This window comes from Atheta coriaria, unplaced genomic scaffold, assembly GCF_025399875.1.
Source record: "Atheta coriaria isolate IRGN ID8LTWV9N9 unplaced genomic scaffold, Caltech_Dcor_3.1 hic_scaffold_8_pilon, whole genome shotgun sequence".
NCBI classification, from domain to species: domain Eukaryota; kingdom Metazoa; phylum Arthropoda; class Insecta; order Coleoptera; family Staphylinidae; genus Dalotia; species Dalotia coriaria.
Genome location: NW_027045450.1, coordinates 5,042,421 through 5,057,217, shown reverse-complemented (window position 1 = coordinate 5,057,217; position 14,797 = coordinate 5,042,421). Strand labels below are relative to the sequence as shown.

At 34.3% G+C, this 14,797-nt stretch overlaps 1 protein-coding gene across 6 annotated transcripts in view; it reads left to right on the top strand.

The window, feature by feature from the left end:
- The first annotated feature begins 642 nt into the window (after positions 1–642).
- SK (small conductance calcium-activated potassium channel) overlaps positions 643–14,797 on the top strand; it is a 37,951-nt gene continuing 23,796 nt past the window's right edge. For all 6 annotated transcript variants that reach the window (XM_065309894.1, XM_065309893.1, XM_065309891.1 and 3 more), the window contains exon 1: positions 643–946. The gene's annotated coding sequence lies outside the window, so the exon portion shown is untranslated. The remainder of the gene's footprint in view (positions 947–14,797) is intronic.

Here is a 14,797-nt window from a genome sequence, read left to right as displayed (position 1 = left end):
GAAAACTTCGCATAACTAGAAATATTCAGCGTTATAAATTATTTTTAATTGTGTGTTTTTCCATCATTACCGAGTTTTTTCAATATTTGAAGCATTTACACTTGGTGGATTTATATCAAATTTTGTGTGGAGATAAATTATAAGATTGTTTATAAGATGGAATTTGTTTTAGGATGATATTTAATATCAAAGTTGAGATATTTAGTGTCAAAGTTTGAAGTTTTTTAAAATAAGAACGTTTTTTGTTATTTTTGCTTTTTTTAAAGACTTTTACGTAATTTTTCTTGAATATAAAATTTATTTTATAAAAAATAACAAAATTCTCTATATTTTGCAAAAAAAATTTTTTGAAAATCTTGAATAACAACTGAGATATTTAATGTTAAACTTAATCAAAAAATTTTCAAAGATACTAATTGACTGACCTACCTTGTACCTCGTAAGATGAGTCCCTGTATCTTGCCCAAGATGCATACACATGTCCGATTGCTTGTCAATATTTATTCGAAACGTGCCGTCCGTAGATCGATGTGGGGGGCGGCGGGTCCACGGCCGGTGGCGGGGCGGGTCGCGCGCGCCGCCGCCGGCGGACGGCAGCGCCGGCGTCGCGGCGTCCGCGTGCGCCAGTATGTTGCGAGCGTCGCCCACGGCCGCACCGTCGTCGTCGTTCACGTCGCGCCGCCGCTGCCGCCGCCGCCACGCACGGAAAGCAGCGCCGCCGGCTGTGCTCCACTCTCAATTCTCACGTTCCGAAACGCGCGTCGTGTGTTATTCTCACCTCAACCATCATTATTTCTAATCGTAGCGCGCGATTGCATCAACCGCCTCTCTTGGTGCGCGCGTCTTTGGTTATGTACGCGTTCGCAGTGCCTCCATTAAAAATCGTCGCTTCGAGTGCATCGTGCTTGTGCAGGCAAGGCATCCGCTAATTCTACAATGTGCGGAGGTAACAATCATCTACAATTCTAACCTCAAATTTAATCAGAATTAGGTTATACTCATATAAAACAACATAACCTTAATTTTTGTTTTGTTTGCGTCTTAGACAAGTCAATGACATTTCGCAGGCATAAAAAATAATGTTCATTGTGGTTATGTCATACAGTCATTCATTATCACTCTCTTTAGGGTTCAGAAAACCCTCGCAGAAAGAAAAAAACACATAAATGTGAGTGCCAAGAACGCGCGCTTCGCATTATTCAAATTTGCATGAAAAATACATGAGTTTTTTCGGTCCTGGTCGCCATCCAGGACTTTGAAATTCCAAACATTCCAAGAACTAAATCTCTGGATGTGCAAAGGGTGAATTTGCAAATTCATGTCATCGCTTGCTAATGACAAGCGTTTGATGTAGTGGCGCATAGCTATGTCTGAAAAGGGGGCGGTGGCGCTTGCCGCCGCAGCATACGGCGGTTTGTTATAATTGCATGCGCGTATGCCGCCTGCCCTCCCGCATTCAGGCTGGGCCCATTGTGTTCGTGCACAATGCGCGCACCTGCGCGCAGTTTACTGCGTTAAGAATGGATTAAGCAAACCTGCGCGACCTGCGAATGAGGTGCCCCATGGTGACGGCGGGGGCGGGCGAGTGATGAGGGTTTAAATTTTGATTAGCTCCTTAGTGCGCGAACGTTTACAAGCTCATATATTACGGATTTGCGTGCGTTTTGACGAGGTGGAGTTTGGGGAGTTTTTGGTGAATTACTAGTGGTTACGGTTATTTGAACAAGATGAAATTATGTGGGTATGAAGAGGATGGAAATTTCTATGGGATAGTGAAAGAATTTTTGGGGAATGTTTTATAAAAGTTGAGATATTTGATGTTAAAGTTTGGAGTAATTACGGAATTATTTATTTTGTTTTTGTATTTATTTTTGATGATTTGGAGTACTTCCGGTTAATTAAACATAACCAAATTTGGCATACTAATAAAGATGTAATTGTTTTAAACAATAGCGAAACAATCAATAAAAAATATTAAATATCTTCGGAGATATTTGATGTCAAACATTTTATTATTTTTAAAAAAACATAAAATGCACAATTTTGTTTAGAAGCCATTTTGTAGTATATTAAATTAATTTTATTAAATATTTATTACGCAACTTGATAAAAGAAGAGTTTCTTTCTATTTTCCCAAAAAAAGTTTGTTAATATCTAGCACAGAACCCGAGATATTAAATAATTTACAAAAATTTATTTAAAAACTTAACATTTTACTAAAATTAAAATAATCACTATTTCCAATTGGTTGATTTAATCAAAATTTTCAGAATAAATACCTCACAAATTACCCCAAATTATGCCATAAATTCCACTCGAAAATTCCTATCACAACCAGAGTTATTTAATATTATTCGCAGATATATAATACGTGAGTTTTGAATTGCTGTGGTTTTACCCAAAACCGTGTTCAGGTGTGATTCGATATCCATTAAGGTGGAAATCACGTTAATGCAAGACTGTTTGCGATGCTAATTGGCACGGCTATTTGCTCAGCGACCATGATAACGATATTTGCGACTGCTGATAGCGCGCGCGCCTCGCTGATAATTGGCCCGATTGGCGGTCATGCGCGGTTGCCCACCATCTCACCGCTACAACGTCCACAGTACATCTGATAGCTGTGTATTGAGGTTATTTTCGGCGCGTCGTATTTATATCTTTTACAATTCGCCGCTCATCAAGACATTTCGCTTTAAAAAATGTCTGGTGGCTAAATGCGGGTAAAAATAGATTGGTAATGGTGTAAATAATGCAGTAAGTGACTTGTCAAGCGGATTGATCGAAGGAAGACAACAATAATAATAATAAAAAAGAATTTTAGATTGAGGAGTGGCAAAGGAAATTGACAGGTGGGAAGGGTAATATTATTTTTAATTAGAGTTTAATTTTAAAAAGTAAAAATTTAAAAATTATTTTTAAAAAATTTAATTTTTTTTGTTCTTTGAGAAATGAAAAATTAAATTTTATATAAATATTATCAGAAAATTACATTGAAAACATAAATTTTTTAATTAACAGTTTTTTCACGGTTTTGAGATACAAAAAGTGGTACTTTAAGCACGGCCGTGACTAAAGTACTTTAATCACGAGTTTTAGTCACGGGGTGGAGCTTGCGCCAGAGTGGTCGTAGAAAAAGTGTAGAAAAATTTATGTAAATTTAACTAAATTTACAAAATTAATATTTTATGACATTTCCAATCATTCCCTAAATTATAAAATAAAATACTATCATTCAAATGTCTCAATCATCATTAAAATACGAGTAATCACCGCTTAAAATCAAACATTTTATCAATAAAACCAGCAATTTATTCCATTAATATTTCTGACACATTTCATCATCCAATTTATCCACAATCATCACTAATCAAACGCTCCGCAATTTATAAAATTTCAAAGGTCAAAACATAACCACATCTTTAGTTCAGAATTCCCATCAGAATTTTACAATTTTCGCTGATGATAAGAAACGCGCTGCGAGCGTATCAAGCAATTTGCGCAAAAACATCTGCACAGCATCAGTGTTTAGATTCCTCGTCGCAATCATCGCAGATGGTCCGCCTCGCTGCCGCTGATGGCCGATTCCGCTGACGCTGATGTCAACCCGTAATGTTGTAATGTGCCTTCGGTTGCGTAACACCACTCTCTTCCCGATCCGCATCCCGCTCCTCACCGCTCACCATCGAGCGATGTCGTTTTCTTCGCATGTGGTGCACGTGCCGTAAACAAACGCCAATTGACTTTCATCTCCATATTTACATTTGGATTATTTTCATCTACACACGTCACAAAAAAGAAAAAAACTTGTAACTTGCTCCGCCCATGTACACGTCATCATAGGACGGACAATGTTAAAAATCTAAATCACGCGCATGCGCATTAAAAAAAAATTCAATTTAGTGTTGATTTAATGAACTTGTATGTTATTATCACTTTATTTACACCTATGGGGGATAATTTACGGAACTATATTTGATATCTTCCGAGATATTGGCAATCAAACATTTTATTATTTATAAATACACATAAAATGCACAATTTTGTTTAGAAGCATATTTACATTCGGATTATTTTCATCTACACACATTACTTGTAACTTGCTCCGCCCATGTACACGTCATCATAGGACGGACAATGTTAAAAGTCTAAACACGCGCATGCGCATTAAAAAAATTAATTTAGTGTTGATTTAATGAACTTGTATGTTATTATCACTTTATTTACACCTACGGGGGATAATTTACGGAACTACCCCAATTTGCACACCTTTTATAAAAAGGGTGGAACTGTTGACACACAAAAAAAAACGTTTTAGCGCTTAAAACAACACATTATAAGCGTTTAATTTTTTCAGGGGTTGTTATTAAGGGGTGATTTTTGCGCCGATTAAATTTCCGTCCGGCGTTGACAGTCACGTTGGTCAACAATGAAAATTTGAACCCCAGAGCCGCGCAGAAGAGAGTTTTCTCCATCGCGTAATCAATACCCGTTTTGCATGTGAACAGACAACGCGCCGTGTGAGGGGTGGGGGGTGGCGTGTACCAACGAGTCTAATTTTAGCTCCGGCGTCAGTCAAAAGTCGAAGGAAATGAAGCCAAACAGCAAAAAGTTTGTTTTGCTTTTCTGAAATTAAAAGAAATTATTACCAAAGGGTTGAAGAAAAAAACAACCCCCTTGATAATATATATACAAACATATTCTATGTATTTGTGTTGTTTTTTAGGTTAGTATATGTAATGCGACAAAATGGCGCAGATCATAAATCGAAACAAAAGCTTCTGACTTTGGGGGTGGTTGTTGGGTGGTTGCGACGTGGAAAATACGCGATGCTAGATTAGACTTTAGTTCCTGGGGGTGTTTTGCACTGCTGATGTCGTGCTTTCGGCTTTTATAGCCTGCGTCTCATCCATCGTTACAAATTCATACCAGCCACCCCCGAATACAAACATGAGGCAGACAATCATATTAATTTCACCACCGCGCAGTGTAAGACGGCGAACGGGGCGAACTTTTAAGTTTTTAATGCGAAAAGTATGCTAATGTATGCTAAACATGCTAAAGCCACGAGAAACATGTGTAGGAATATGTAGATGGCGCTTTTAACATGGAAATTTGCCGCCCCTTGAAAAACTACGTTTCTTTAATCAGATCTTGCGGAATTAGAAGAAGAATTATAGGTTATTGTTGTGTGTGTTGTTGTAAAAAATATAGATGGCAGCACTGCATTGACGTCGTAAATCACAAACGTCTATAAAGAGGAGTATTGTTGGTTGCCGACGTGTTGACGGTTAATGACCGCCGAGAGAGGTTTATGCACTTTTTGCGCACTTTTATTGCACTCGGGCGACGAGAGTCGGCGGGTTTTATTAATTGTACTCCTGAGGGGTTGTAAACTGCAGTGAGAACATATATTACAATAACCAGTTGAAAACAACGACAATACCTGCAGAATTTTAAGGTTAGTTTAGTGAAATGTTAAAATTTTATATTTAAAAGTTTTTTAGGTTATAAAAATTATGTTGACGATGTAGAAAATAATATAGAAGGACTGTAAAGTAATAACCTTAGTTAGAATTTCTTATCAAAGTCGAAAGCTTTGAGCGAAAAGCTTCGACAAACAAATGTTTGGAAGAAGGTTGCAATTCCACGAAACGCGAGACAAAGTTTGCACAAAAGATTCGCAATCTGATATTAGATTCCCCGAGACTTTGAAAATAATTAACATATACACGTTCTATGTGAAAAGCACCTCATTCCGTTTTCCGTATTTCCGTATTTCCGGACGAATTCTCAAAACTCTATTCTTAACGAACCGAACCAAAGATTTTAATGTTTGATTATGCGAGTATTCCCCGAACAATCCGGTTTTCCGGTTTTCCGGTTTGGCAAGCGTCTCCTATCGCCGGTTTGGATCTTCGTGCGCAGCCAGCCGCGCAAAAACTAAACTCTCTCGAGCTTAATTCCAACTTTGCGAACAATGGTGTGGCGTTACCACGTAACCCTTTTTATCGCTGACTTGCAAGCAGAAGGCAAGAAGACGGATGACGATGATGTTATGAGCTGCGTGAGCAAAACGAGCCGAATTATGGATTGATCGGTGCTTTCGAGCGTGGGGCAAAGTTTTGTCAAATTGAGTGGGGTGTTTGGTTATGTTCATATAAAACAAATCACTGGGTTCCTGTCTTAATATTGTTTTAACCTAGAAATTGATTAGGTTTTAGGTGTATAGTGATATAAGAAATATATACAGTCAATTTCAATCAAATTTGACGAGTTAAAACGTTTAGTTTTAGAAAAAATGTTTTTTTGAGGTTAATATTTGAGATTTTTGACGTTTCCTCATTTTTTTATGTTATGCAACCAAAATTACATGTCAATTTAATTTGGAATCACCTGAATAACAAAAATTCCGGTTTTTTATGCAAAAAATACCATTAACAGGGCAAATACTTGAATTAATCGACATTTCTTTAGTTTTGCTTGTGTTATGCAACCCAAATTACTTAAAACATCAACTTTTATCCAAAAATGCATTTTAAAGGTTAATATGAAAGATTTTTGACATTTTCTAATAATTAGTTATGTTATGCAACCAAACTTACACATTTTAACCACCAATTCAATAAAAACCACCAAAATAACCAAAAAATCCAATTTTTTAATATAAATTCTCTTTACATTGGGATCTCATCGATATTTTCCCACTTAACCTCAATTTTATTGAAGTATTCAGCTATGTTTTCTTAAAATCCTGTATCAACACTTGACATACTTTAACACTCCTCAACTCTGCTCTCTCCACGCTACCCAAACTAAAATTGCCAACAGTAATCTTCAACTCTTTTTCTTTTTCCCAATCTCCAAAAATACCAATGTAAAGTGGCACTCTGTGCGCACTAACGATATAAAAATGTCAAGTGAAAAGCAAATCCTCCACAAGCTGCACATGCACACATTCAATTCAATATTCATCGCCCATCGACGAGTGGCAATTTATCCAGCGATAAGCACATGAATAGATGAATAGAGCATCTTTAAATTTATTTTTGAGGTTATGATACGACGTTATTTCACGCATGGATGCCTGCTGATCCTGATAGACTAATATTTATGTAGGTTTAGAATGCCAAAGTTCTAGAATTTGGAAATTAAGTTGGGAGTGAAATAAAAATGTTTTGCACAGTTAAATACACAAACTTGACTTGGAATTGACTTGGTGAATGGTGGGGAAGTTAGTTGTTATTAGGAGTATGCACTGATTAGTCTGTAATTTTTGAGTTGAGCGCAAATAAACAGCATGGCGCTGGGCGGTTTGATGTTATGAGTCGTATAAATAAATATTCATACTGGAGCTTTACTCGTTCGGTGGCAATCGATGTAAATACGCGCGTAAATTGCGTTAAGTGGTGTACGCAGCGGATTTATTTTTTTACCGCCCGCGTGCTCGCAACGAGCTTAATTTGATACAAGTGCCTATCACCTGTGATGACTGATTATTTACCTGCAAACATATACAGTTATATTTATCTAAAAAAAATAATTTTTATATATTTCTAGTATAGTAATACGTACATATAGCTAGAGGTGTAGTTATATATTAAGAAGAACGGTCTTAAATTTTATTTTTTGTGTTTATTTGTTAATAACTCAAGAATTAAGAAAGAAAATTGAAATATTTTTTTACTATTTGGTTTGCAATTAAATTCTGGTTCAAATTGATGTTTTATGAATGTGTTTGGAATAATATTTTATTAGTTATTAACAAAAGAATAAAATTTTGCAATAATTTTAAAGTATAAAAGTTTTTTGATGATAAATAGATTACTAAAAGGATAGTTACCAATTTTATTTATATATTTGATACAGAATTTAATATAAAGTAAAAATATAAAAAGAAATTTAATTTATCTCAAACCGTTCTTGAGTTATTAATAAATAACTACGACAGAAATTAATTTTTATCATTTAAGACTGTTCAATTTCACTTTATAAGTTATTGCTCCATAACTCAAAAACTAAACTAATTACATCCAAAATAAATTAAATAATAAATGTGGCAATAAAATCCACATCAAATTCTGCAACAATGTTAATATTATCACTAACAGTTGAAGAACAATTTAATATTTAAGAATATTTTTTAATTTTTTTCACATTTTCTAAAATAAATTATTTTTGTACCTGTAACAGGAACTTCCCTGAAACTAACTTGACAATAAGCGTGTTCATATTTAATGTTTGTGCGATTTTATGACACAGAGTTTGAATTTGCTGCGCTCAACTTTATTCAATTTGCCTGAACGACGTACACGTGTACTACATGTAGGTACTAACTAACAAACTTTTAATGAAGTCCAGTGGAGTGCAATAAAATCCAAACTTTGGTTGTTATTCACTATACATCTAACAACATGGTATACTACACCGTACTCACGCTAATTGTTCTTACAATTGCCACGCAATGTGTTGTTTTCGACCGGGTACTACCAAAACATCAAAAAATACAAAAATTTATTAAATTTTTTTCGTTTTTTGTGAATAACTTCAAAACGCATTGAGATAAATTAAATTTCTTTTTTGCATATTGTCAGGGATGAAATTCTTTATCATTTGATATAAATTTACACTGTGAAAAATTATTATATACAGGGTAAAACACAAAAAACAAAAAATTAAAAATTTTGCGTAAAAATATTTTCTTTTCAACGTAAAACAATTTTGCGCTAAAATATTGTCTATCTGTTTATATTTCAAGCCGTTAATGAACGTTCGCAGTTTGCAGCTTAGTTTTTTTTACGACGTCATAAAAAATTCCGCGTACGTTCGCCGATCGAAGCCGCAGCTGAAAATCTAAAACTAAAAAAACTGATGTACACGCCACGCAATTCGTCGATGTTTGAAAAATGCCTGTTTTACATTCCGGACTTCTACATGGCGTCGTGGCATGTACGTGTATGTGCTCAGTACGTGTTCCCAGCGTAAATACCCGCCGACCTTATTTATGTCTAGTTTTTACTTGGTTATTCTCTTTTTCTCATTTCTACTTCCGCCAGCGCGGGTAACATTTTTCTAGTGTGCTCCTTGAGTGTGGCCGATAGTGCAACGCTGCAAAGCTGCAAAGGATAAGGATAAGCATGTGAAAGAGGTTCATGGTTCACGGTTCACGGCTTACAACTTACATAATACTATAGTCTCTACATCTCATCAAGATTTTCTTCATTTTTTCACACAAAAAAAACAAAAATTTAATTTTTTGTGAAATTTTGTAACTAACGCCATCTATCGGTCAATAGTCTTTAAAAATTACTAAAATAATAATCTTATATTGTAACCCTGACTATATATTCACCCCTAGTGAATAAACTGAAGCATCTGCATGCATCTGATATGTTGTCATGCAAATAGAGATCTCTTACTTCCGGTTCCGGCGTAGATTGCGCCCCCTCCCTATCTTCTGACCGTGACATATTTCCATTGTGCCACACGTAGTTAACTAAATTGTGACGTCACAAAAACCGGGGTCGCGATTCAAAATGACCGGCTTGTCACCCGGACTAACACCGGCTTATCACGGATTAGAAAGGGTTCAGAGTTGAGGTTATCTCCGGCCATTCGATAATCTCATGCAATCAAAACTTTTTCCTCAGAAAGGAAAAAAATTAAAATATTTATTCCGCAAGCCTTTTTCTGAAATTTATTACTTGTGCTCCGCTGAAAGCTTAGAGAGATGCACGCGGAGATAACGAGAAAAAAAATATGAGCGCAAAACGAAAAAATCGAACGGTGGTCTAATACACGTTATTCTCTTCGGTGTGTGTATATATGGTGCTCTATCTTTGGAGATTTTTTCTATATTCTTTCCGGCATCGGTTATCTTTACGCAGCGCAGCGCACAGCGTACAAGGTGGATTGGATCTACGAGTAGGCGGTAGGAGTAAAGTAAAGCTTAGCGAAAGCTTTCTCTGACGAAGGTTTATTGTAGACTACCCACCGTACACTCATACACTATATGTATGTGGATGTGATGTTCATCTGGTTGAAAGTCTTTTTTTTTTCGTTTTTCACATTTTCTTCGCGGAACATCGTCGGAGATTATCATAAAGTAATAAAATCAAATATTACAACTCTACATAACCTAAAATTTTAACTTTTTATTCATATTTTTAAAATTTGGTGTTTTATTTAATTACTAGCTTTAACCCGCGGCTTTGCTCGCGAATATCTAAAATAATGAAGTTGCTTTCGTACGCGTCTGTAGTCACAGAAGAAGTAACAATGAAGTAGAATGGCGGGAAGTTTAAAATGGCTGAAAGTATAGTCTATGGAAGTATAGTGTACAGTCTCCATAGTGTAGTCAATTGGATTTGATGTTGACGTAGCTGTCGGTAATACAGTGTGATAATACAGTGTGATGGTACTATAGTACTTAGGTTTGAGCTTCATTGCTGGAATGCTAGATGGCGTTAAAGTAGTCAAATAGCCAGATGCAGAGGTATTATTGGCTAAACAATTTCTTTATTTTATTTAAAAAATTTTTTTTTATTAAATAAAAAGTAGCCTATAACCATTCGGGGACCACTAAGAATATGTGTACAATTTTTCATGATGATCTGTTAAGTAGTTTTTGCGTGAAAGTGTAACAAACATCAGGACTTTCGCATTTATAATATTAGTAGGGATTATGATTATTTTAATGTTACGAGTGTTGAATGACGTCATTCAAGTGTGTAGTGTTTACATTGTTTGCAATAGAAAACGATCTCAAGGATTTCTCGCGCAGCTTTACGCCGTGAGCTTTTGTAAGCTGCGCGGAGCGACGAAAAACACACAAAAAACACTTAGCAACAGAAAACTTTTGTTTTCCAAGCGAATATATTCGTTTGCGGCTTGCTTCTGTTTCTATTACTAAGTTTTCTCGCAAAGCAAACAAAAAAATAATAAAAACACAGCGCCGAAGAAAAACAGAAAACGTGTTTGATGTGTTTTGATTTGTTTCAAGTTCACATTTTCAGCGGGTGTGTGAGTTGAAAACATTAAACTATAAATACGTTTTAATTGAGTTTTAAGCATGTGAAGTGGTTTAAGTACTTGCTAACATGTGTTTTCACAACATTATTAATATTTACAACTGGTGTCAATCAGAATATTTCATGTTTAGACGTTTTTTATTTATTTTATTTATTTTATTTAATATAGGCAACCAAGTATACTTTTTGGGTTTTACGGTTTTAAAGTTTGGTTATTTTTGTAGTTAAATATTATTTAAAATAAATTCATGTGGCGCGTTTTGTCCAGAGTATGCTATTAATATTAACCGGATGTTTGACAACCGGATACGCTTCCGTGCATGTATGGCAAATTGGAATTTTTTCGCTGTAATTGGAAAAGCGGAATACGCTCGTGATTACTTCGCGAAAAGCACACGCAAATATTTGCGCAAAACTGCACAATTATTGTTGTGACTTGCCGGCACGTTTGTGTTCGATCAAATTCCATTCTTCAATCAACAATCATGTCGGGCAAAAGCAAATAGGACTAATTGACTAAGTGCTAACTGAAACTTAATAAAAGCACTTATATTTATATTACATACTAGCTTTTACCCGCGACTTTGTCTCCGTATTTTTATTGAAAATGTAATTTATTTATATTTTCTTGTTTTAACACCCTGTATATGTCAATTTCATCAAAAAGATTCACAATTTTAATTTAAAGAGAAGGGAAATGCCTATAATACACATTAGCGCCATCTGGAATTCAATAATTAAACTATAATTACCTTTAAATTTCTATATAAAGTTTCATCCCTTATTTAACCCTCTTCAAGACAAAATTTTCAATATTTTAATATATATTATTCCATTCTAAACCAAGACGAATCCAATAAATCATAGATGATCAAAATCTGTCCATCCGTTCTTGAGTTATAAGCGCTGTAACTAACCGGACTTGATTATATAGATCTAGATATAAACAAAGTTGGGTTTTACTTTATAACATACTTTTAAAACACAAACGTGCATGTTTCATACGAGCATACGGTTTTAATTTCCGGTGAACAAATTGAAACAAAGGACACGAACTAACGAAGCTGACGCAGTGCCGTCATACATACAAAACATTATACTAAACATAACATAGTTGCGTTTATATATAGTCTAGACATCAAAGCGAGATAATTTATTTACGCAAACTAAAAATATCTTATTTAGATGTTGTTATTACATTATTTTAGTTTAAAACGAATTTTGTTTTTGAGTTTTACAGTGTGATATGTGAAAAAATTTGCGTGTTGAAAAATTGTTTTTGCAAATTTTAAACTGAACACAATGTTTTCACGTAGAGATATTGTATATCTATTTATATTTTTAGCTGTTAATTAACGTTTACAGCTTACAGCTTAGTTATATTTACGACGTGTTAAAAAACGATAAAAATACAAAGCAATTTAAAAAGTTTAAAAAATAGGTTATGTTGGCAATTATAAATTACAATTTAACACATAGTGTGAACTAATTAATTAACAACGTAAACAAATCCAGTTTATAATATAATGCAACACTACAAAACAAATATTGGATCAAAAATGCAAAATTTGAATTTTAAATATTAGGATGTATTAATTTATTTACCAATCAATTGCCGATAAATTACAGATAGAGTCCGATTGGAAATGAAAAAATGAGCGCACGCGAACGCAGAATTGAAATATGAAATATGAAATACAAAAGGAAAACGCAAACGACAAAACGCAGCTCGGGTGTACATTAATCAACTGTTTCAGCGTACTATCGTTGCGGCCATCATTAATTTCCACGATCGAGATAATAAATTAAAATATAAGGTAGACAAGAATATAATTTTTCGTTTTTTGTAGGTTTAATACTTAAAAACGCTATTAAAATGATGAATTTGCTCCTCCCACATTTGTTAAACTACTGCGCATGCGCATCACAAGCAAAACAACCTAAAAACTTGTTTTTAAATATTTTTTATGGAATAATTAATTAAAACTTTTACATCGTAGATTTCTGTTGTTTTAGTTTTACACCAAACTCAAAATTAACATAAAAATAACATCAAAATGATGAATTTGCTCCGCCTACCTCGGTAAAGCTACTGCGCATGCGCGTTACTACCAACACATCCTTCAAATTCGTTTTTTTTATTGAGTGATTGATTAAAAATGTCCACTTAACCAAATCACGTCTAAATCCACTCGTGAATAGATTTAACTTGTTTTAGCTTTACACCCAACTGAAACTACCACTAAAACTCACCCTTCCGCATCGATATTCGTGGTTATCGAGACAACATCGCTTTTGTTAAAGATGTCTTCGGGGAATCCTCACGCTCAACTCGAAACTCCCAACAAACCTTTACCAGAAACAACGCAAAGTTAAACTTAAGATTTAACAAACAACTTTTAGGTTAACTTTAACTTAAAGTTGAAGTTTTTAGGTTAAGTTAAGTATGGCTATTCATCTATTTATTTACCTCTTGAAAAATGCTCTTCACAAATTGTGATTTATTATCATTATTATTATTATAATCGTGAAAAATGATGCTGGTATACTCATACTGCACCTACATAAAAATATACAGGATGTTGCAGAAACAAAGAAAAATATAAAAACTTATTTGTTGAGTAAACTAGGGCCGTAGCGTGACTTCCGGTTATCGTATATGATTCCATGTGTGTCGGTGTAGTCGTGGCGGCGTTGGCGGTAAACAATCAACTTATTACTTCCATACAGACGGCCGGCGCTATATGAAGCTATAAAGCAGAAATAAACGAACGCAAAACGAACGCAGCGAATATACACAAAACGTAAAATCGATATAGGAGCGGACGCGTGTGATTATACGCCAACAACGACCGGTAATTTCCGCCATTTCATTTCTTTCGCTTTTATTTTATCATTAACGACACGTAGACGTACACGTAGACGTGCAATTATGTTAATATTCACATACCACGCGGCTACTTACGGCGCACACCTTTATTCGTTAACGATAGTCCTTCTTAATTAATAATGTCTACTTTGTGAGTGGTGCAAAAATTTACACAATGTGCGCGTTATGATTATGCGAGTATTTGTTTTATTTTCACGCGCAATTAACATTCAAAGGCGTTAATTTTTAGGTTTTTAGGTTTTTGAATATATTTTGATGTTTAACCCTAAAATGGTTATGATGGAGGGTAGAATTTTAAGGTTATGAGCAACATTAGTAATAGAATAATAATTTATTTTAGTAAAAACGTTAAATTTAATTAAAATAAAATCAATTATTCAGAAATTAAAATATTTTAGTCATTTTTAGGTTAAAATTTAAAAATTGTAAATATTTTATTCCTCAAAATGCTTTTATTTTAAGATATAATAAGATATTTTACTTCACAATTAATTATCTTTGTTTTTTTATGCTTTAAACACTCTAAAACTGTCGTAAAATGATATTTTTTTTTAATTTTTAAAGTTTTTTGCTAAAACACTCTGTAAATCCCATTGAAACGGAGCAATTTAAACTTTTTAGCGTAATAAAATAGTTGAAGATCCTTTCTACATGCACCTAAGCCCTAGTTTTTAATCCCTCTGGAAATGACTTGAAATAGTAGTCATAAATTGCTTTTTTCCCACTTTTTTCTTTAAATTGCGGTGGAAAACACCTTGTAGTATCAGAAAATATCAGATAATTTGCAGTAACTTATTATTATTTAATAAATAATGATCTTTACTTCAAAATTCAAATTGATTCCGCTTCAAAAACATTTAAAAAGTGTTTTTGGAAG